Here is a 20,989-nt window from a genome sequence, read left to right as displayed (position 1 = left end):
GGTGGGAAGAATTAATTCTTACATTTGTAGCCCATGGATTCCTGAGCAGGATCCTGGCAGGGAAGACTGCAGGGATCAGACTGGGGACTGATCCCAGCTGGGGGCAGCGAGCCTTGGAATTGGCTGAAGGGAAGAAAGAGGGATCCTTTGAGCACGAGGATCAGCTGTCAAATGTGGAGATGGCATCAGACAATTCCTCGGGAGGGTTTAGTTCCTGGGCCAAATCGATCTCCTGCCTTGTGAAGGAGCTCAGAGATGTGGGAAGAGCCCAAGCAACGCAGGGAATGCACTGGCAGATAAAACTGCCGGGGAATGGTGGGGAAAAGCATCGAACAGGGGGCCTCGTTTTGTACAGGAACGGTACAAAAAAATGTCCAAAAGAGCAGGAATGGAATGGGATTTTAGGTATTCCTCGGAGGCCACAATCCAGTGGGAAGGCTGAGAGAAGGCAGCAAAGCCTAAAATGGCAAATGAGCCAAATCTGCCCAAAGCCTCCAATGGCCACGTTCCCTGGCATTGCTGAGGACTTCAGCCAAGCTCCAGGCAAAAGGTGAGCCCCTATGGAATCCTTTGTGGGAGACCATATCCAGCTGGGACCCTTCCTGGAGAAGGCCATGGGATATGGGTTATCCCAGGTCCAGAGAATATGTCATTTCCTCGGGAAAAACACTTGGATCACTGCATCACTTTCTTGTTTTAGGCTCACCAGTCAGCCGGGCTATCCAAGTCCATCCTCCCCAGCGGGGAGAGCGGGAGCACGTCCGGCCATGGAGAATTTCTGGGAGAGCCCGGGAGAAGAAAGAAGGCTCCAGCTTCACAGATCTGTGTCATAACCCATCCTGTCGGCCGCTCTGTTGCAGTGGGGATCCTGCAACACGCATATATCAAACCAGGAGTCCCGTGGAAAGGAAATATATATGGACAGACAGATTCTTGATAGCTGTTTCAGAGAGATGTTTATTTCTCCAGCCGCATGGCCGGAGCTCTACTGAGGAACTGTTCCAGTCACGGGACCAAGGGTCCTTCTGCCCGCGCAGGGAACACAAACCAACCAATGGGAACGAGGCTGAGCAGGGGCAGGGAAGCCCCGTGTCTGTGCCCTCAGGGCCCCTCTCCCAGGGCTACATGGCAGGGGAGGGACCCCAACACCTCACCCGTTTTATTTTAATAAAAGGAGAATGAAAACAACTGGATAAACATAACAAGAACAGTTTCAAAACAAAACAAGCCACCCTCCTGAGTCTTTAAATGTCCAAACAGATTCTGTGGAACATCTTAGGGCTGACAGAAGGGAGACAGGACTCTCCGGGCATGCTTTGTGGGGAAACTGAGGCAGGAGAGGGTTTAACTTCTTCCCTCCCCCTTTTCATCCCCCACTCGGCATTGGAAAGGGATTTTTGGGGAAACAATTGGCAAAAGCATGGTTTTGTGAGGGAAACCATGGATGAAAAAACGGATTGGGAATACACTGGGGGTAATAGGACATAGGGTAAAAGGGAAAGGTGGGATTAGGAAAGGGAAACTGTAGGGGGGGCTTACGATGGAGATATTGTCTAACATGACTACGATTTTTTGCATATATACTGCCTTTTACAGAAACACCATCAGGCCCAGTGACCTGCGATGCTTGTAACCCTTTTCTCCCTAGTACAATATTAAATTCCACCACCTCTCCATCTCCCAAGCTTGGGATGCATTTTTCAGGGTTATTCTTTTTAATAGCAGTTCTATGCACGAATATGTCTTGCTGGTTGTCACACCTTGTTATAAAACCATAATTTTGCTTAACATTATACCATTTTACTATCCCTAAGGTCTTAGTTACTATGATCTTTTCCTTTTTCCGAGTGGCTGCTGTTTTCTGTCTCGCTGTGTCTTTGCTCTCTCTTTCGGTCGCTCCCGTGTTGGAATTGTCAGGGCTGCTCGTGCCTGTGCGCTCTTCCCGGGGTCGCGTTCGGGGCCGCACGGGCCGGGCTGGGCCGCGCCGCTCAGTTCTCCGTGCGTCGCCTCCTCTGCTCTCAGCTTCGCTGCCGCTGCCAGGCGCTGTACCCACGTCTCGGCCGGGCCCCCGAGCGATGACTCCCCCGCGCCCGGCTCCAGCGCGCGTCTCGGCTGGGCGCGGCTCCGCTCCACCGCCACCGCCGCCAGCCACCGCCCGCGCACCGCCCCTCTCGGTCGGGCGTTCACGGGGCTCGCTCCACCACGCGCTGCGCGGGACCATTCGGGCACCGCCGGGTCCCGCCGCTCCCGCCGTGCCTCGCTCCGCCACCGACACTGCGGCTCGCGTGGCTCCGCCCGCGCGCGGGAACTGCCTCGCTGCTGCTCGCAGAGCGCTCGGTGCACGTGGCCTGGGCCGCACGGTCCCTGCGCCAGGCTTCCCTTCACCAGGACACAGCTGACATTGCTCAACAGTCTCGGTAACTAAATAATATTCACGAAAATATTCTTCCATCAGCATATATTTTGACTCCAGTATTAACTGTGTCCAAACGGTTTTCCAAAAGCCCTTGGTAAGAATTAAATCCCAAGAAACATAGAAAAAGTTCTTAAACAACCATGCCAGGAAGTGTTTCAGTTCTTTTTGAGCTTGAATCAAGCTAAAATTCACAAATCGTTGGTCAAGAATCATTTTAAGTTTAAGATAAATGTCCATATGCGGCTCTGAGAGCCAAGAGTCTTCCCACCGTTCCTCCATAGTTTAGATACGGAATAGCAAAGCAAAACCAAGAAGAGGAATCCAAAGTTTCCAGGGTTTACTCACACAAATCAGTCGCTTAGGGATCGGGGATCGTTCTGCCCGCATTCTGCCCCCATTTGTTGCAGTGGGGATCCTGCAACACGCATATATCAAACCAGGAGTCCCGTGGAAAGGAAATATATATGGACAGACAGATTCTTGATAGCTGTTTCAGAGAGATGTTTATTTCTCCAGCCGCATGGCCGGAGCTCTGCTGAGGAACTGTTCCAGTCACGGGACCAAGGGTCCTTCTGCCCACGCAGGGAACACAAACCAACCAATGGGAACGAGGCTGAGCAGGGGCAGGGAAGCCCCGTGTCTGTGCCCTCAGGGCCCCTCTCCCAGGGCTACATGGCAGGGGAGGGACACCAACACCGCTCCTGTTTGATCCTGGTGCATTTGTCCTCTTGGATTCAGCCTGAGCAGCGCTAATTGCTGGGAATGAAGCAGCCTTTGGTACTTCTTTTCCACGAAACCTCTCCATCCTGCCCTTCAATCCTTTTGCAAACACGGGAAAAACCCAAAATTCCGTTTTTCCCCCCCTCTCCCCTTCACTTTGCCTCCTCTTTTCTCGCAGGCTTTGGGCTATCCAGGCTTGCATGTGGATTAGGCAGAGCACCCTGTATGCTCAGCTCCAGGTGGGATTGCAGCGGTGTTGGAAGCACCAGGGATTCTCCCAAGGTTTGGTGTGAGGAGCTGCATCTTGGGAGGGGCTGGGATTTTGTGCACTTCTGGGGTTTTTTTTTTTCCTGTTTGCCTTTTGGGCTGCCTCAGAGAAAAAGCTGAAAACCGAAGAAGCTGAGGGGGGGTTCCCAAATTCCTTTCCAGCCCTTCAGAGGAGGCACAAAGCCACGTGCAGCTGAGGAGAGGGATGTGAGGAGAATGGCAATAATGGAGCCTTGGGACTCTGCACTTCATTCTTTTCACGTGTTTGGAGGTGCAGGAAATGCCAAACCCCACAGGAATTCTGTGTCTGTAACATGGGGTGCAACCTCTTGAAACCCAAGTGCTCGGAGTGGGGTTTTCCCAAGGGTAAATCCCAATGTGACATGGCAAGGCTTCAGTGAGGATTTCCAGGCTTGACTGCACAGCTTTTGGGAAAGCTCAGTAGCCAAACAAGATCAGATTTCTGTTGGATTTGGATCAAACGTGGCGTTTAAATCTGGGCCAGCTCAGCTCCCTGGGTGGGAAAGTGCTTGGAGTAGCCAAGCTGAGCCGTTTTTGAGACTTCCAAGCGTTGTGTCCTTACGCTCCTTAATACAGCGTTTAAATAATTGATCCTGAATGGAGCCAGTATCAGAGGGATTTGTTAGAGGGGCAGGGATGTTTTTTCACGTGGCAGTGTGTCGGGATAGTCAAGACTCCTTATGTCAGAATTAATTGGTCTTCCTTCTTTTCCCTTTTGTTCTTTCTAGATTGTGGCTGAGTGGGGAGAATATTTGGGATAAAGAAACGAAATGCCCGAGGGAAGCTTCGTGTTCCCGTGGGGATGCTTTAGGCGCGTGCAGCTTCTGAGCTGCACCGAAACTTGAGGCTCCCCCAGAAGCCTTCCGAAGCTGGAAGGGCCGGGGAAGAGAATTCCAGAAGAGGTGTGGGAAGCGCTTTCTGCCAGGTCTGGACAGCACCGAGGTGGGAATGACTTCAAAGTGTTCCTTGTCCCTGTCCTGTTCCCAGCCCAGGACAAAGTTGGTGTTCCCTGAGCGGCTGCGGTTCCCTGGATGTGGCAGGAGGAGGTCTCTGCCGGGGAGTGGGAGAAATGTCCCTGCCCGCTGCCGTGTCCTTGGCGGGCAGAGAGCGCCGATCGTGGCAAGGGGGGTTTGTGAGTGTGGAATCAATCCTAGCTCCTTTTTAAGGGGGTGTTTTAATGAGTCATCAGCAGGGACCACTTTTAGCCAGCTTTAGTTAAGTTCCTTTTGCACAGGTTTCATGTGGCTTTGATGGTGAAATCAGCAAACCCTGAAGTTTGCCAAATTACCCCTGAAAAGCTTCAATGAACCAATCCTGAGGGAACCGGGGATTGGATATCTGGGATCTTATGGCCCTTTGAGGCCATGTTGGGTTTACCCCCTGATTTTGGTGCTGAGGGAAACTCCAAGTTAAGAATAATCCAAATATGAAGCACTTCTCACAAAACTCAGCTTTGCAAAGCTTTATTTGGGCTAAAAAAGAAAAGATGGGAATGCCCTTGGCAGAAAAGCAGCTGTGAGGCACAGCAGGCTTCAAATGCCTGTCAGCAGGCGCTCCAGGAGAAACGGCTGCTGGCTGCGGGCATCCTGGGCTTTCCAGGCAGGTTTTGTAGCGGATTGCAAGGCAGTTTTCCTGCCTCTGGGGGGTGGCACCTGCATCCCACTGGAAAGGGAAAATGTGGAGAGAGCGGCAAGCAGAAAGACGGTTGCTGATGTGTGTCCTTGGATTGCAGTTCCTCCCGGTGAGTCTGTGCTACTGGAAGTTTGAAGGAGATCAGTCCTGGAGTACGTGTGGGTTCAGCTGCGGGGCTTGAGAGTGACGCTGGACATGAAATTCCAGGGGTGTTCCCCTTGCTGGAGTGAGAAGCAGTGGAAGCACTTTGCTGTCTGCTTCTTCATCGCCTTCGCCTCGGTCCCCTGGGGCTCCAGGTAATCCCCTCTCACCTTTGCTTTTCCAAGGGTCTCTAAATGAGGGCTTGAGCTTTGGTGCAGCTCCTTTTACAGGGAAGATCTGTTCCAGGAAAGGTCTCCTGGTCTGGACCGATGGCATTGCAGGAAGAGCAGGAAACCCCACAGTTCCTGTGGCTCCCTCATCTGATTTGCCTGCAGGCAGCAAGGATCATTCCCAAGTGTCATCCCCTGGCTCCGTGACTCGGTGAGGTTGTGTTCCCCCAAAGGCCAGGGGCCGCTTTGTGTTGCAGCTCACGAAAAGTCCAGCTCGGTGGTGCTGGGTTTGGTTTTTGTGTGCAATGAAGGCCCTAAAAAATTCCCCTCCTTCACTGGCACAGCCCTGGAGTGGGAGCAGATTCCCCTTATCCCGGAGTTATCCCGCTCCTGCCCTGGATCCCTGCGGTGCCGTGTGTTCTTCAAGCTCACAGCACTGCTGGCTCTAAACAAGCAAAACAATCCCTGTTCCATCTCTTCTCTGTCCTTGATGTTCCCAGGCTCTGTATCTCCCTGGCTATTCCCTGTGTGAGTCTTCATCTCCATCCCACCTTATCCCGATCAAGTAAGGGTCTGAGACGTGTTTAGCAGCAAATGCATTCTTGTGAAGAAAGCCAAGAGCAAAGAGCATCCAGATGCAGAGAAGTCTTTAGAAAAGCATTCCGGACGTGGAAATGAGGGATGTGTCTTCCTGCATCTCCTGTTGTTTTTCTCTGTCAGGTTTTGGAAGGGTTTTCTCTCAGTGATTTCCTGCGATCCAGGTGCGTCCCTTCCTTTGTCCAAATCCAGTGCCAGAGGATCGAATAACTGACGAGTGGGGTCTGGGATGAAAACGGTTCTCCTAAAATGAGGGAAACAATGCTAGAAGAGAAATGAGCATCCTTTTAATGCCTGGAAAAAAAATGCTGGAAAAGGGCACTTTTTATTTGATATGGTGTCATTCTCCTTTTTTTTCCCCATGGATAAAACTGCACGGTGAGCAATCAGAGCAGAAATATGAAATGCAGGAGTCTTGGATTCCACAGTGGGATTAACTCCCCTTTTCTGCTCTCTTTCAGGACAGGAAAAACCACTGAACTCGCCCCATCTTTGGGACCAAGAGCTTTGGTGTTGGAGTAGGCAAAGCCAGCTAGGGCCCCCCTTGTCCTGCCCATGGTGTGGGTCAGGGACAGGCTCCTCTTCTCCTCTGGGCTGGGATGAACTGGCTAGGGAATGCTCTTTCTGACAGGCCGGTCCTAGCCCCGGCTACTGGAAATGGGCAGAGGTGAAGAGGCAAGTGCCAGAGTTCCTTGGGGATGATGGAATTGTGGTGTTTGGCTGTGCCCAGAGAGGCAGGTTGGGCATTTCTGTGTGTCTGAGGACCGGTTTGGGTGCTGGGGAGCCCGGGGAGCCGAGCTCTCAGTGCATTCCCAGCTCTCCCAGGGGTGGCAGCTGGTGCAGGGCTGGGTGACAGCCTCTGGTTGGGCTCGGGGCAGGCCCTGGCCCCGGCACAGACACGCTGGGGTGGTTTGGGGACGCCTGGGGAGCCGTGGGAGGCAAATGAGGGATGGTGCTGGGCGGAGCGATCGGCCTGCGCTCGTGTCAGCGCAGCCGTGCAGGGCACTGGGATCTGGGTAAAACACCGGCTCTCCTGGCGTTCAGGAAGGCAAGGTCTGTATTTATCCATACATATTTATCCATACATATTTATCCCTATATTTATCCATATGTTTATCCATGGATTATCCATCTATGTTTATCCATATACATTTATCCATATATTTATCCACGTATTTCCCCCTGTATTTATCCCTATATTTCCCCATGTATTTCCCCATGTATTTTATGAACACTCAAGTGCCATATCCATGTATTTTATGAGCACTTCCAGGGTTGATGACTCCACCACTGCCCTGGGCAGCTGTTCCAGCGCTGGACAACCCTTCTCATGCTGGGCCAGGAGATGGATTCTGGAAATCCAGACTCCGAGGAGCAGGGGATTAAGGCAGTGTACTAGTTTGAAAACAAACCAGTGGGAGACACCAAGTCAGAATAACAATTTAATGGAAATTAAAGAAAAGGGGAAAAAAGGTAAAAGAAAACACTGTCAAACTGACAGAGTCAAGGTACAACCTGACACCCTGTTAGGCAGGGTGGTGGTAGCAGTCTGGTAGAAATGGTGGCTGCAGTCCTCTGAAGCAGTGATCCTGTAGTAAAACAGTCTGCTCTTCCTCAGGAAGTCCAGTGGTGGCTGTGTAGCTCCTGTCCTCTGGAAATCCAGTGGGAAGCCGGTGTCTCTGGTGTTCAGCCTCAGCTTATATCCACGATGGGATGCTTGGTTCCTCCCTCTGGGTGGAGCATCTCACAATGGGGTAATGAGTCATGAGGCAAAGTGTTGATTAGGCTCATTAACAGAAGATAGTCCGGAGGGAGTTATCTCTGAGTCAGGCGGCAGGACAATGATGGGCAATTAACAACAGAAAGATAGCCTGGGGGGAGGAGGCAAGGAAACACTGCCCCACCTGATTTCAACAGCTGATGGGGATGGTAATAGAATACACTGCAACCCAGGACATTATCCACCCCTTATTCTATTACCATCTACATTATCCCAAATCAATACCTTCTTAAACTCTAAAACACACACACACACATATATATATATATATATACACAGTGAAATCTACACACCGTTCTCACCTAAGATTAGGTCTCCTTGTGGTACACAACGGGTTTCCCCATCTTTCTGCATTACCCACCAAGTGCAACCAGGTCCTTGAGCAAAGACAATCCCACGGATGGGTTTGCCTTTGCCTGAGGTGGGACTAATCCAAACAGTCTTTCCTAAAATACCTCTCAGGTGTACCACAGGGACTCTCTCTCCATCCACTGTGTGCAAGGGTTCAGACTCGGCAGGACCAGCTCGATTGATGGACCCTCGGGTATTGACTATCCAGGTGGCCTTTGCTAAGTTCACTTCCCAATTTTTGAAGGTCCCCCCACCAAGTGCCTTTAGGGTAGTTTTAAGTAGTCCATTGCAGCGTTCAACTTTTCCAGCAGCTGGTGCATGATAAGGAATATGATATATCCATTTGATACCGTGTTCTCTGGCCCAGGTGTTGATGAGGCTGTTCTTAAAATGAGTCCCGTTGTCTGACTCGATCTTGTCAGGGGTGCCATGTCTCCACAGGACTTGCTTTTCCAGGCCCAGGATGGTGTTCCGGGCTGTAGCATGAGGCACAGGGTAGGTCTCCAGCCATCCAGTGGTTGCTTCAACCATGGTCAACACGTAGTGCTTGCCTTGGCGGGTTTGGGGAAGGGTGATGTAGTCAACTTGCCAGGCTTCACCATACCTGTACTTTGACCATCGTCCGCCATACCACAGAGGCTTCACCCGCTTGGCCTGTTTGATTGCAGCACAGGTCTCACAACTGTGGATGACCTGTGAGATGCTGTCCATGGAAAGGTCCACCCCTCGGTCACGGGCCCATCGGTATGTTGCATCTCTCCCCTGATGACCAGAGGCATCATGGGCCCAACGAGCTAGGAATAATTCTCCCTTGTGCTGCCAGTCCAGATCCACCTGTGATACTTTCACCTTGGCAGCTCGGTCCACCTGCTCGTTGTTGCGATGTTCTTCATTAGCCCGACTCTTGGGTACGTGCGCATCCACGTGTCGAACCTTCACGGTCAGCTTCTCTACTTGGGCGGCGATGTCCTGCCAAATCTCAGCGGCCCAGATGGGTTTCCCTCTGCGCTGCCAGTTGGCCTTTCTCCAGCGATCCAGCCATCCCCACAGAGCATTAGCTACCATCCATGAGTCGGTGTAGAGATAGAGCCTCGGCCACTTCTCTCGTTCAGCAATATCCAAAGCCAGCTGGACGGCTTTAAGCTCTGCAACCTGACTCGATCCACCTTGTCCCTCGGTAGCTTGTGCAACTCGTCGTGTGGGGCTCCATACTGCAGCTTTCCACTTTCGATTAGCACCTACAATTCGGCAGGAACCATCAGTGAAGAGGGCATAACGTCTTTCAGTCTCCGGTAGCTCATTATATGGTGGGGCTTCCTCAGCACGAGTCACTTCCTCTTCTTCAGAGGATAATCCAAAAGTCTCACCTTCAGGCCAGTTTGTTATAATTTCTAAAATCCCAGGGCGATTCGGGTTTCCAATACGGGCACGCTGTGTGATGAGGGCGATCCACTTGCTCCATGTGGTGTCGGTGGCATGATGCGTGGAAGGAACCTTTCCCTTGAACATCCAACCCAGCACCGGTAGTCGGGGTGCCAGAAGCAACTGTGCTTCAGTGCCAATTACCTCTGAGGCAGCTTGGACTTCTTCATAGGCTGCCAAGATTTCCTTCTCTGTGGGAGTGTAGTTGGCTTCAGACCCTCTGTAGCTTCGGCTCCAGAATCCCAGTGGTCGGCCACGAGTCTCACCAGGCACCTTCTGCCAGAGGCTCCAGGACAGACCATTGTTCCCGGCTGCAGAGTAGAGCACATTCTTCACCTCTGGTCCTGTCCTGACTGGGCCAAGGGCTACCGCATGAGCGATTTCCTGCTTGATCTGGGCAAAGGCTTGCTGCTGTTCGGGGCCCCAGTGGAAATCATTCTTCTTGCGGGTAACCAGGTAGAGAGGGCTCACGATCTGGCTGTACTCGGGAATGTGCATCCTCCAGAAACCTATGGCGCCTAGGAAAGCTTGTGTTTCCTTCTTGCTGGTCGGTGGAGACAGTGCAGTGATCTTATTGATGACCTCGGTGGGAATCTGACGTCGTCCATCTTGCCACTTTACTCCCAGGAACTGGATCTCTTGGGCAGGTCCCTTGACTTTGCTCCTTTTGATGGCAAAGCCAGCTTCCAGGAGAATCTGGATGATTTTCTCTCCTTTCTCAAACACTTCCTTTGCTGTGTTTCCCCACACGATGATGTCATCGATGTATTGCAGATGTTCTGGAGCCTCACCCTTTTCCAATGCAGTCTGGATCAGTCCGTGGCAAATGGTGGGACTGTGCTTCCACCCCTGGGGCAGTCGGTTCCAGGTGTATTGCACACCCTTCCAGGTAAAAGCAAACTGGGGCCTGCATTCTGCTGCCAAAGGAATGGAGAAGGCGGCATTGGCAATGTCAGTAGTGGCGTACCACTTCGCTGCTTTGGACTCCAGCTCGTACTGAAGTTCCAACATGTCCGGCACAGCGGCGCTCAATGGTGGCGTGACCTCATTCAGGCCACGGTAGTCCACCGTCAGCCTCCATTCTCCACTGGACTTACGCACTGGCCATATAGGGCTGTTGAAAGGTGAATGGGCCTTGCTGACCACCCCTTGGCTCTCCAGTTTGCGAATCATCTCATGGATGGGAACCACAGAGTCTCTGTCGGTGCGGTATTGCCGGCGGTGCACTGTTGCTGTGGCGATTGGCACCTGTTGTTCTGCAACTCTTAGCAGTCCCACGGCAGAGGGGTCATCTGAGAGGCCAGGCAATGTACTCAGTTGTCTGATATCTTCTGTCTCCACAGCAGCTATCCCAAAAGCCCAACGATGTCCTTTTGGGTCCTTGAAATATCCATTTCTGAGATAGTCTATGCCGAGAATGCACGGGGCCTCCGGGCCAGTCACGATGGGGTGTTTCTGCCACTCGTTCCCAGTTAAACTCACTTCAGCTTCCAGTACAGTCAGCTGCTGGGATCCTCCTGTCACCCCAGAAATAGAAATGGGTTCTGCTCCCACATACCTTGATGGCATCAGAGTACATTGAGCACCGGTGTCAACCAAAGCCGTGTATCTTTGTGGGTCAGATGTGCCAGGCCATCGGACCCACACAGTCCAAAAGACCCGATTCTCCCTTTCCTCTACCTGGCTAGAGGCAGGGCCCCTCTATTCCTGGTCATGTTGCATGTTGCTCCCTTCCGGTGAATACGTTCCTGAGGTCCCTTCAAGAGGATCGGTCATATTATCATTCCGGTACCGTCTGGAGTTCTGTGTGCGAGAGACCGGAGCAATGTTGACTCTAGATGCGCTTCTTGTGGTAGTTGTCCCTCTTTTTAGTTCACGTACCCGAGCTGCTAAGGAGGAGGTGGGTTTTCCATCCCACTTACTCATGTCTTCTCCATGTTCCTGAAGGAAAAACCAGAGGTTACCTCGTGGGGTGTATCCTCTCTCCCTGGTTGGGGGTCGCCGGCTCCTAATGGCAGAGACTCTTGTTGGTTCTGGTGGGATGTGGTAAATCTCTTCCTTAAGTTCCTTTTTCAGTTTCTGATGGCCTTCTTCAATCAAGCTCCGGACTTGCTCAGCCGAAAGACTTGTTTCCACGGATGAGACATGGGTGCGAAACGGGGCTGTGACGGTGTCCTCGTAAATCCTCAGTTTGTTCACCAAGACGCCCACCCTGTCTTCGCCTTCCCTCCATTGCAGCGTTGCCAGGTAACGGGAGTATATCTCTGGTCCAAGGCATGCAAACCTCAACCACATCTGTGACGTGCACTGGACACCATCTGGGCTCTTAGGAAATCTCTCATCTTCTGAGAAAATGATCTCCAGCACAGCCAATTCCCTCAGGCACCGGATACCTTGTTCCATTGTGCTCCATTTTCCTTGGTGCACCTGGAGGTCTTCTTTACAAAGGTACCTGTCCCTTACACTTGTAAGCAGTCGCCGCCAGAGGCTGAGGGTTTCTTGGGTTCTCCCGATCCCCTGGTCAATGACCACATCCCGGGACAGAGATCCCAGTTGCCTGGCCTCACTTCCGTCCAGAATGGTGTCATTGGCTGCAGCGTCCCAGATGCGGAGCAGCCAGGTCAGGATAGACTCGTTCATCTGGCGGGTGAATTCCCTCCGCAGGTCTCGCAGCTCACCCAGGGATAGCGACCGAGTGATGATCTCTGGCTCTGCCTCTTCTGCTGGGTGCGAAGGTCCTGCTGCATCCTCGTCAGTCACTATGCGGACTGATTTGCTTTTTGATTTCTTCTTCTGCACGGGGGCAACTGCAATTGGTTTAGGCTGTTCTGGTTCAGTGATGGTTTGCATGGGGACGCTGACAGTGCTTTTGGTTCCTTTCTCCTCTGAGTCAGTCTGCGTAGACATGGACGCTGTTGTTTTACATTTGGTTCCTTTCTCCTCTGTGACAGTCTGTGTAGAGATGGACACTGTTGCTTTTTGTTTGGTTCCTTTCTCCTCTGTGTCAGTCTGCGTAGAGATGGATGCGGTTGCTTTGCTCTTGGTTCCTTTCTCCTCTGTGACGGTCTGCGTAGAAATGGATGCGGTTGCTTTGCTTTTGGTTCCTTTCTCCTCTGTGACGGTCTGCGTAGAAATGGATGCGGTTGCTTTGCTTTTGGCTCCTTTCTCCTCTGTGACGGTCTGCGTAGAAATGGATGCGGTTGCTTTGCTTTTGGCTCCTTTCTGTGTGACAGTCTGTGTAGACATGGTACTTGCTGCTTTGCTCCTTTTTACCTCCTCCTCAAGCAGACGTTGCACCACACTAAGTAGTGTTTTGTTTCTAAGCATGGTGTACACAATGCAGGCCATAGAGAAAAAAGAGAAGAGAACTGACAAGAAGATTATACCATCCTTAACATCCAGAGGGAACTCAATTTTTTCAAAAACTGCTGTGCCTGGCCTGAAAGGCTGGAAGAAACCACTCTCTACTCCTCCCACCAGGGGCTGGCTGTGATTGTTGAAGAGGTCCCAGACATAGGAGCCCAGACTAGGACAGCCAAACAAGATTGAGTATATATTCCGAATGGTATTCATCGCCTCACAGGTTATTATGCTATAGACATAATAAACCAATAAAGCAATTCTCATACCATTCCCTGGTTTTAACAGGAGTAATACAACAGGCAGGTAGTTCCCCATGTGAGGAAAAATATAGAGAGCAAGATACAGTACCCATGCAGACCAGCTGAGCACCATGGTGAATAGATTTCTGTTTATACAAAATTGTAATTCTGACCTTTTCTCAGAGCAAGCCCCACACTGGGCGCCAAATTATGTACTAGTTTGAAAACAAACCAGTGGGAGACACCAAGTCAGAATAACAATTTAATGGAAATTAAAGAAAAGGGGAAAAAAGGTAAAAGAAAACACTGTCAAACTGACAGAGTCAAGGTACAACCTGACACCCTGTTAGGCAGGGTGGTGGTAGCAGTCTGGTAGAAATGGTGGCTGCAGTCCTCTGAAGCAGTGATCCTGTAGTAAAACAGTCTGCTCTTCCTCAGGAAGTCCAGTGGTGGCTGTGTAGCTCCTGTCCTCTGGAAATCCAGTGGGAAGCCGGTGTCTCTGGTGTTCAGCCTCAGCTTATATCCACGATGGGATGCTTGGTTCCTCCCTCTGGGTGGAGCATCTCACAATGGGGTAATGAGTCATGAGGCAAAGTGTTGATTAGGCTCATTAACAGAAGATAGTCCGGAGGGAGTTATCTCTGAGTCAGGCGGCAGGACAATGATGGGCAATTAACAACAGAAAGATAGCCTGGGGGGAGGAGGCAAGGAAACACTGCCCCACCTGATTTCAACAGCTGATGGGGATGGTAATAGAATACACTGCAACCCAGGACAGGCAGCATTGGATTCCTTTATTCTCCCAGAAGGATAAAGGAGATTTATCCCCAGACGAACCAGAGGTGATCACACTGAGGTCATCAGTGGGATTTCTTCCTTACTCCCACAAATACCCACTGGGGTGACAGAGTTCCCTACAAGGGCGGTGTTGGAAGGAGCTGCTGGAATGTTTTGCTGTTCATTGGGATCCACAGGATGTTTGGTGTCTCTCAGAGCTGTTCCAGGCTCTCCACAGATCCAAACACTCCTCACATTTCTCCTCAGAGTAGAGAGGTTTCCCAGAGTGCTGGTTTTTAATTTCAGATGCTGGGATAACGACACGGCTTCAGGAGGCAGGAGACTCATTGTGCTGTGCCTCAGTCCAGGCAGGGACAACCCCCAGCTAATAAAAACCTCTTTAAAGCACAAAAAGTCCCATTAAACTGATATTATAAAGGCTGCAAATTGAAGCAGGCCTCAATCAGAAAGCAGCAGAATTTAATTCCCCCCCCTTGCCCATGTGCATGATGATCTCCTTCCTAATTGCCCATCCACGCTTTTCCCACAGAAGGGCTGTCCCGAGGTTGGAGATGGTTCCAGCTTTATGGAGCTTTGATCTTTATCTGGTTTTACTTTTTACAGAGCACAGAACCCGAGAGTGGCAACTGCTTTCCTCTTGTTCCTCCTGTGGCAGTGAACTGCTCTTCCCAAGGACGGCTGCAGGAATTCTCAGGCAGCAGAACGTATGGAATGCCAGGCACGCTACAGAATTCCAGTGGGAGCAGCAGGAACTTCTGTTCTTTACTGGCAGGGCTGTGCCATGAAGGGGAGCTCAGAGATATCGGTCAGCTCAGGGAATGAGCCTGGCTCATGGTGAGGAAATTCGCTGTGCAGTTACTTTGGGCCCTTTCTCTTCCTTCTCCTCCTTCTCCTTCTCCTTCTCCCTCTCTTCCCAACACCGGTTCCAGACCTCAGTATAATCCATGTTCCCACAGCCTGACCTTGCAGTTTTTCCAGCTTAGCAGCCCCAGCAACACTTGCAGCCTCTCTGTCTGGACTTTGTCTTGCTGAAATCTCCCTTTGTTGCTGCCTCACCTTTTATCCAGCAATAACGTGCAGTGGGTGGAAGCTTCTCAGAATTCCCTCCCAGTTCCACTGGAAACATTCCCGAGTGGAAGCAGCTGCACTGCCCATCAGCACTTCCCTGCTTTTAGGGGTGGTTGAGGCATGAAGGATGCAACAAATGGAGTTGGCTCCAAGGGGATTAAATGCTCCCCCTGAGGTTGCTCAGAGAGCTGGAGCTGAGGAATCCGGGTGGGAATCAGTGCAGGAAAAAGGAAGGAAAAGAGAGCAGAGGAACAGGGATGCAATTCCAACCTCTCCAAGGACTGGCATGGGCACATTCACCATCACCATTTAATCTAGACACGATTTCTTCTTTGCCTCTGGCTGCCAGGAGCAGGATGAGCAGTTTAATGAGTTTAAATAGTGAATAGTTTAATTAGCTGGAAGAGACTGGATCAATAGCTGCTTAAACAAACAACTGGCTCCCTGTTTCCAAGCTTGGATGTAGTTTTGGAAGGTTCCTGGCAATTTGGCAGGGATTAGTGATGCTGAGAATGTGCTTTTTTGTGGGTTTGGGGCTTTTACTCCTGTTCATGTGGCTGCTTTTTCTTGTTGCGTGGAAAACAGGAGGGAAAGAGCAACCACGGGAGGAATTCCACTCTTGCTGCTTCAAGGGATGGATCAGGAAGGGAAGAGGCTGCAGGGAATTTGGAGTGCAAACTGAGATCTCGCCGATATTTTCGGCTCAGTCAGTCCATCGGTGCTTGGTGGCTGTTTAGGCCACGTGCAAGGTGAATGATGGTGCACATCGCAGAGCTGCTGGTGGCTCCTTCCCCTGCCCGGCTGTCAGTCACCCTGCAGGGTGCTGGAGCAGCATGCCAGAGGCCACGGATCCTATGGATCCCATGGATCCCAGGGGCGTGAGCAGGAGCCTGGGATCCTGAGCCTGAGCAGTGGCCTGCTGGCCACTCCTTGCTCTCTCTTATCCTGACTTTTCAGCTCTGCAGTGAATCCAGCTCGAGCTTTTCAACCCTTAGAAACCCAGGGAACTTTCATGTCTGCTCTCAGATCTGGGATTTAAATCCAGCCCTTATCAAAGCACCCCGTGACCAGGCAGGCCCTGAATCCCAGCAGGGATCTGATAAAGAGGGACCTGACATCCTAAAGAAACCCTTTGAAATCCTGCTGGGATTGATTTGTATCCATAATGGAGCCCAGAGCTCTCTGCCAGGGAGAGATGAAGCTGCTCCTTTGCTTTATCATGCTCAGGCCCTTCCCAGCTTCGAGGGAAATTCACTCCCTCTTCAAGCCCCAAAATCATGGAAAAGTTCCTTTGTATCCTTCTCTCTACAGCCCCTACGTGGATTAATCAACTTTTTATTTGATATGGTGTCATTCTCCTTTTTTTTCCCATGGATAAAACTGCACGGTGAGCAATCAGAGCAGAAATATGAAATGCAGGAGTCTTGGATTCTACAGTGGGATTAACTTCCCTTTTCTGCTCTCTTTCAGGACAGGAAAAACCACTGAACTCGCCCCATCTTTGGGACCAAGAGCTTTGGTGTTGGAGTAGGCAAAGCCAGCTAGGGCCCCCCTTGTCCTGCCCATGGTGTGGGTCAGGGACAGGCTCCTCTTCTCCTCTGTGCTGGGATGAACTGGCTAGGGAATGCTCTTTCTGACAGGCCGGTCCTAGCCCCGGCTACTGGAAATGGGCAGAGGTGAAGAGGCAAGTGCCAGAGTTCCTTGGGGATGATGGAATTGTGGTGTTTGGCTGTGCCCAGAGGGGCAGGTTGGGCATTTCTGTGTGTCTGAGGACCGGTTTGGGTGCTGGGGAGCCCGGGGAGCCGAGCTCTCAGTGCATTCCCAGCTCTCCCAGGGGTGGCAGCTGGTGCAGGGCTGGGTGACAGCCTCTGGTCGGGCTTGGGGCAGGCCCTGACCCCGGCACAGACACGCTGGGGTGGTTTGGGGCTGCTTGGGGAGCCGTGGGAGGCAAATGAGGGATGGTGCTGGGCGGAGCGATCGGCCTGCGCTCGTGTCAGCGCAGCCGTGCAGGGCACTGGGATCTGGGTAAAACACCGGCTCTCCTGGCGTTCAGGGATGCAAGGTCTGAGGGACTGGATTTACCTGGGCCTTTCCAGGACAGCAGGAACAAGAGGAGGTGTGGTGCCAGAGTTGCGTCCCATCCAGTTGCATTTCCCTCTTTCCCATTTCCATTTCCTCCTCAGTGCAGGTGTTCCCTGCAGCCCATGAGCACGGGGCCGGTGACAACTCCCTGTCTGTAGAGGGATTCCTTATGGAACAAGGGCATATGATACCCCTGGAAAGATTGGACAACCCAGGGTTGCTGAGGAAAAGCCCCTGATCAGGCCCCTGACTGCAGGCAGCCCTGAGAGTCCTTGGCAAGGTATACAGCTGCCTGGCTCCCCCCCTCATTAGAGGCCATCTAGAGGGCCTGGGCGTGAATCTTTGCAAAAGTAGATGTAAGTTGGCATAGTTGAACAATAAGGGGAGAATGATGCTTAATCGTATCTGTGTACATGTCATTTATGTGGCCAGCTCTCCGGACTCGGTCCCTAACACCTGTCCTCCTCCTGTCCCCCTGTGCCCCTTTTGTTGGACAAGTCTCAAATGGCAACGCACATTCCCAAAGACTATCTGCTTCCTTAAATCCATGGACCAGCTAGTGCTGTCACTCAACAGCTGAAATGAGCTTTCAGAGCCTAGAAACTAGCAGGAGTGACAAACAAATGGATTTGAATCTGGAAATAGGTGAGTTCCACCCACCCACTGCTGCTGATGCAGAGACTGGGGCTCAGGGCATCTGCGCAGCCCTTCCCTTTGGCACTGATCCTGCACTGGAATGTTGTGTTGTTGCCAAACCGGGCCTCAAACCAGGAGAAGGTAAGCCCTGACCATTTGCCCCTGACCCACCCACAGTGTGTTATCTGGAGCGTGTGCCTCAGCTGGTGTCACTTGAGTTTCACCAGAGTTGCAAGTTGGCTCCTGCTCTGGGCGATTCCGAGTGACCATCACATCAGTTCTGCACTAAGCACCGTTTAGCCAGACCCAGAGATTTGGCCACATAGTGACTTCTGAACAGAAAATCAAAATGCAGGAAAAGTGCCAGGACCACTGACGGGCCTGGGTACAGCACGGTCTTTGTGGGTCACTGTCACTCCAGGCCCTTACAGTCTCTCCTCATCTTTCTTGTAGGCTCCCTTCAGGTGCAGGAGCCATTGCTCACTGGTGTTTTTGACTATTCTCTGCCAAGGAAATGAGTTGAATTTCCTTGTCAAATCTAATAGGCTTTTATACTTGGGCTTCTCTGCTGTGGGATTCATACTTAGAGACTGGTGTTGGTGTCTGGACGCTTCCAGAAGGTGGATGTTATCCCTGGATGTATAAAGAAAACGCCTATCCATCATCTCTCAGGCAATGAGAGCGGTGCAGGTGTCTGGCATGGCAGCCTTTCCACCAGTTCACTGGTTGAGCTGGTGCCAAGGTGAGCCCACTCTCTAAATTTCCCTTGCATGCCTCAAGGCGTGCATCGTAAGATTCGTGCTTGTTGGAAGGACAGGATTGAGCCGGTCTCCTGAGCAGTGAGTGTCAGGCGACGTTCTCTTTGCTGCACGTTGGTGACTCCAGGGGGTTCTGGAGTAATACAGACATGCAGGCTCGAGAAGGCACAAAAGAGTGCTTTCCTTTCAAACACGGGAACTGGTGAAAAAGTGTGGTTTGTCTCTCACTGCCTGCATTCCCTTCAACCCAGCGAGGCCGTATGGAGCTGATGACTTCCTGCCTGTGTTGACATAGGCCCTAGCCCAGTGTGATGAACTGGAGACTGAAATCGAATACATGACAGAGTGGCTGGATCCATCCTTGGTGTATGGAGAAGGTAATGGATTTTTTTTATTTTTACTAGAACCCCATGAAGGACTAGTGAGGGGATGTTCTTCCTCACAGCACAGTTGCTGTCCCTCTTGTTTGAGTAGAAATCCTGTTAAGGGGAGACCTAATGACAGTGATGTTAGTAGTGTAGCAGGACAATGTCCTAATCATTTCCACTGCTGGGTAGCTCGCAGAGCACAAGCCCCAGCAGCCTGAAAATGTGCTGCTGTGCATTGCTTTACGAGCAAATACATTGTTTCTAACCCGTTTTGACTCTGCAGGCAAGGACATCCATTGTGCAGGTGCCCAATGGCCTTAGCCTTTTGTGCCTGAAAAATTTCCTGAGAGTACTTATGGGGCAGCAGCACTCAGCTCACTGTGAGGCACATAATGAGACTTGGGTTAGGTGCTGTGTGAAAACTTCTGGGGGACTCTTTGTACCTTTGGGGAAGTGCTTTGAAAATATTGCTCCCTTTTAATGATCTTTGCTTCTTTCCAATATTTGCTTCTCACCAAGTATTTTTCTGAGCCCTAGGAATGTGTTTCTTGAGGCATTACTTGCATGAGGACTTAAGTCTGCTAGAAGCAAGGAAATCTGCCTCCTTGCTGTTTCCATGGTAGCATTTTTAACAAACAAGTTTTCTGCAAGGCTCCGGTAGGCCCCAGAATCTAAAAAGTTTATGAGAAAGTTTAAAGGTTCTTGCGGCCAAGCCTAGCTGCGTGTTTAGGTATATGTATGTGTTTCCTATTCCTGCTGCATCTTGGCTTTCTGAAGTTGCTGTATCCTCTTGCATGCCATTATGCCTGGGAGAATTCATGCCACGATTCCTCCAATCTGGCACTAGTGTGCTCCTTGCTTGGTGTACAGAGCATCCTTGAGCACATTGTTAGGAATCTTAGCATGGAAAATAATTGAGATGTGAAGCTGGAGATCAGTAACACGCTTGAAAAGCCAAAAGTTTTCCTGGACTATTAAGTCACATTATTATGAATGCCGCAAAGGAAGTCTGTCCATAGGCTAGGCCTGTCTTTGGCACTAGCTCAGCTCTACCGTGCAGAAAAAATTGTGTAGTGCTTTGGGGTTGTGCATTTCAACTGTAATGTATTGTCCAATTTATCTAATGGGTCTCACATGAATTTTGTGTGTCAATCTCATTGCAAAGCTAAAGGCTGAGAGGGGACACTGTCGGTAATACAGAAAATACTACCCTGTGTACAGAACGCATCTCTGAACGCCTCTGAACAGACTGTGCTGCCTCTTAGCTGGACACTCCCACCCAAATGGCTGACTTGGAAAAGATAAGACAGACAGTGGGTCTCCTGTTGCTGCGGACCGTTACCTCCCGTCGAGACTCTTTTACTTTGTGACCTGCAGCTTCTTTTGTACATTGCAACTCTGTTGTGGCTTTAGTTTGTTCTCTGTTTGTGTAATAAAGGTGGAGTATGCAGGACTGTATACACCATCTCCCGAATGAGTTGGACATTATGGGGAATGCCACAAAGGTGACAGACCAGTTGTTGTTTTAAAAACAAAGGCAACCCTTTGGGATGATTGCAGAGTACAAATCTCACACTCAATTGTTGCTTTATTGCCACTAAGAGTGGTTGCTTTGATGTTGATGAACACCGGTAGATTGTCTTTTACTTTGTTTAAGCAGCCATGTTTATTTCATCCACCTCTGAAGCTTGGGAAGAAGACAAAACACTGTTAGATAATCATTTAAAATAAAGCTGGTGTTCCAAGAGTAGAGGCATAAACACGTGGGAGTAAAGGAGAGACAGGAGTCATTTAAGGAATCGGCTTTCCTCAGCATGAGTGGACCCAGCCGTAGGCACCGCTGTATCATATGGAGCACATGCAACCACTGAATGCGTCTCAGTGGCTGAGAATACACCCTCCAGCGTTTTGCAGGCCAATGAGCTGTTTTCCTTTTGTGTGTAAATATTTTGGCCATAGAATAAAGGGACTTTCTGTATATCCGTGTGTGTGTCTGGGTGCCTCTCTGGATGTATTTATACATCTCAAAGAAAACGGTCTGTACCTGTGACTGAGACCACTCTGAGACGTTCTTCCCTTGCTGTCCTTCACAGGAGGCTATTATTTGACAAGTGCTTATGGAGCACTTTCACTGTTCAAGAACTTCCAGGAAGAACAAAC

The 20,989-nt window shown here is 50.9% G+C and overlaps 1 long non-coding RNA gene across 1 annotated transcript; it reads left to right on the top strand.

Moving 5' to 3' along the window:
* The first annotated feature begins 17,314 nt into the window (after positions 1-17,314).
* LOC125331129 lies at positions 17,315-20,029 on the top strand. Its single transcript, XR_007205866.1, has 2 exons — positions 17,315-18,838; positions 19,995-20,029. It is a non-coding gene; the product is annotated as an uncharacterized LOC125331129 (long non-coding RNA).
* Positions 20,030-20,989: the final 960 nt, after the last annotated feature.

The sequence above is a fragment of the Corvus hawaiiensis genome, chromosome 10 (assembly GCF_020740725.1).
Source record: "Corvus hawaiiensis isolate bCorHaw1 chromosome 10, bCorHaw1.pri.cur, whole genome shotgun sequence".
NCBI classification, from domain to species: Eukaryota; Metazoa; Chordata; class Aves; order Passeriformes; family Corvidae; genus Corvus; species Corvus hawaiiensis.
The sequence above is the reverse complement of the archived record's forward strand: the minus strand, read 5'-3'. Positions and strand labels throughout refer to the sequence as shown.